We start from the raw sequence: 2,500 nt of genomic DNA, 5'->3' as shown, positions 1-2,500 counted from the left end.
CCCAAGGTAATTGTATCTTTATAATAGTTGAAAGCAGCGGGCAAAAAGGCATGGATAGATGGGGAAAGGCCTTGCCTTTGCCTGCTGGGAGCTGGCGTGCTCCTGCTTCTGCGCCGGGCTAATGGGGGCTTTGGAGAAAAATCTGGAACTTTCGCATCTCCCTGCCCCGATGGTTTAATGTCTCAACTTCAGCGCTCACAAAGGCTTTGTGCACCACACTACACTCTTGTTTCATTATTCCGCAGCCTTGTTGCCCTATGGTCTACCTCCTGCTGGGAAGGTTAAATGTTAGAGTGCCAAGCCAGGCTGCAAGCATGGTGGGACACTGATGGGAAACAGATGCCCTGGGGACCCGGCCCCTCCCTCCACCAGGCTACAGCATTTTCATTTTCTGAAATACAGCGAGGCTTGGCTTCCCTCTCAATGGCAGCTGTAATTTCCAAAGACTATCTCAGCCACCCTATCACTCCTGGATAAAGCAAAGCAGAAGTTTCTCAGTCAGGCAGGCTCTGGCTTTCTCTCTTTATTTTCTTATTGCTGGGATATCAGCCTTTGTTTCCTTCCAAGGATGTTTTAAATATCTATTCCTGTTAAAGTGTTGTTAGTTACATAACTTTATTACAATTTTATTCCAGTGGGAGAAGCCCATGACATTCTCACGATCCTTTTTGAGCATCTTTACTTAGAGATAAAGACAAAAGACAACCCCAAGAAGGAAAAAATGAATGGCTTGTTCTTCCAGTTCCATACACATGCGCTCTCACACATCAGAAAGAACCTCAAAACAGCAAAATTAGCCAAATTTGCAAAATCCTCACCTCAGAAATCAGTTAAAGACATTACTCTAAAGCAAGTTAGAATTCCAGGCTCTGCCCTGAGAGCCAGACCGTCATCTGGTTCAAATCTGCGGCGCTTCCCTGTGCGCCGTGGAACTGCACCAGCTCCCAACAGCTCAAATATCTGGAACTCGGGCTGAGGCTTTTAATTCATTCATTTTTTATTTTGTTGGACACTCCTTTTAGCTTGTCATACTCGCAGGATACTCTGCTGTGGCTTTGCATAAACTCTACATGTACATATATGTGTGCATTTATGCATCTAAATACATGTATAAAATATTGTTCGTAAGAGCATTTCTAAGCCCACAACAGAGACAGCCCCACCTGTGCTCACCACTTTTGCAGCAAGACAACTCTGGCTTTTTGGGATAAATCATCTGCCTCAAAAGCACCACAGTCACCACCATCCCATTTGGAAGCTCTGGTGAAACCAACCCTAAAGATCAATAAATGCAAATATTCTCTCCTCCACCAGCCAGAAGTGAGGCACCCAGGTTTGGATGTCAACATTTTTGCTCGCGTTTTGGTTTCTTTGGGAATAGAGAGAATGTGGCAATCTTAGGTGCTACCATCACTTAAAAGTTCATTTCAACAATAGACCTTAGGCAGACACGAAAACACATCCTGCATGCGCTAACGGTTTCAAAAGTCCTCCCTTAAAACTACCCAGGAACACACTTTTCCCATTAGATCTAAATTAATAGATAGAAACAGTTGCAGTCTAGTGGGAAAATATTCATCAAAATGCACATCATCTGCACATCATCTGCAATCTGCATTATCTACCCAATAAGCAGCGAGGACTCTCCCCGAATCCCTGCAGTCTGTCGAGTAAACAGTTAAAGGCTCTTTGTTTTCAAAAGAGAGATTGATTCATCAGATCAAATTTATTACCTAGAATCCTCGTCCAAAAGTACAGTAAATTAAATCGCTTTTTCTCCCTTTTCCCTCCCCGCACCTCAGCTAAATTCATTGGTAAATGCCAGAAAAACTCTAATACGCATTTCAGATAAAAAGCCAGCAATACTTAATCCCAAAATAAGAATTTCCATATTAAAACCACTGCAAAACCACAAAGTTCCGACTTTTTCTTGCGCTGTTGTAAATTAAAATCAAATGTATTTAAAAGAATTGGCATAAATAAATCATTCCCAGGCTTGTGAGCTTGTATCCCAAGTTTTAGGTCTGAGGGAATCCTTAGAGACACATTGTGAATAGGGTTGGATAAAGTCATTTGGATCCAACAAGAGCTCCTTGAACCGATGCCTAAAACTTCAACTGAACCTTTAGGGAGGTTCAAGAAGTTTGGATAGATGGCCTGAAAAATATTTTGCATCACTGAACACCCCTTAACTCCTTTTTCTGGCTGGAGGAGAGTAGGAAATACCATTGTTAATCTATTTCTGGCCAATATGAAAACAGGAAGCAACAGACATCTTGTGAGGGAGCTGGATCCCATGGGACATGGGGACATTTTTGAGACCCAAGAGGTTGGATGGGCACCAGAGCCCCTGGGTGCCCACATGAACAGATCTTTTGAGGTCCAGCTACCACCAGCCACATTTCCTTCAAGACACATCCTATTTTTAACAGCATTTTTCACTCCTGAGTATCACTAAGAGACGGGAGTCGTCACCTCAAAAGGAGTATGGAAACCAGAC

At 43.0% G+C, this 2,500-nt stretch overlaps 1 protein-coding gene across 10 annotated transcripts in view; it reads right to left on the bottom strand.

Annotated features, from left to right (window-relative positions):
* The window catches only part of EBF3 (EBF transcription factor 3), a 123,997-nt gene that overhangs the window by 32,419 nt on the left and 89,078 nt on the right, over window positions 1–2,500 (bottom strand). The gene's annotated exons all lie outside the window — the stretch shown is intronic.

The sequence above is a fragment of the Sylvia atricapilla genome, chromosome 8, assembly GCF_009819655.1.
Source record: "Sylvia atricapilla isolate bSylAtr1 chromosome 8, bSylAtr1.pri, whole genome shotgun sequence".
Taxonomy (NCBI): domain Eukaryota; kingdom Metazoa; phylum Chordata; class Aves; order Passeriformes; family Sylviidae; genus Sylvia; species Sylvia atricapilla.
This window is presented reverse-complemented; position numbering and strand designations above follow the sequence as displayed.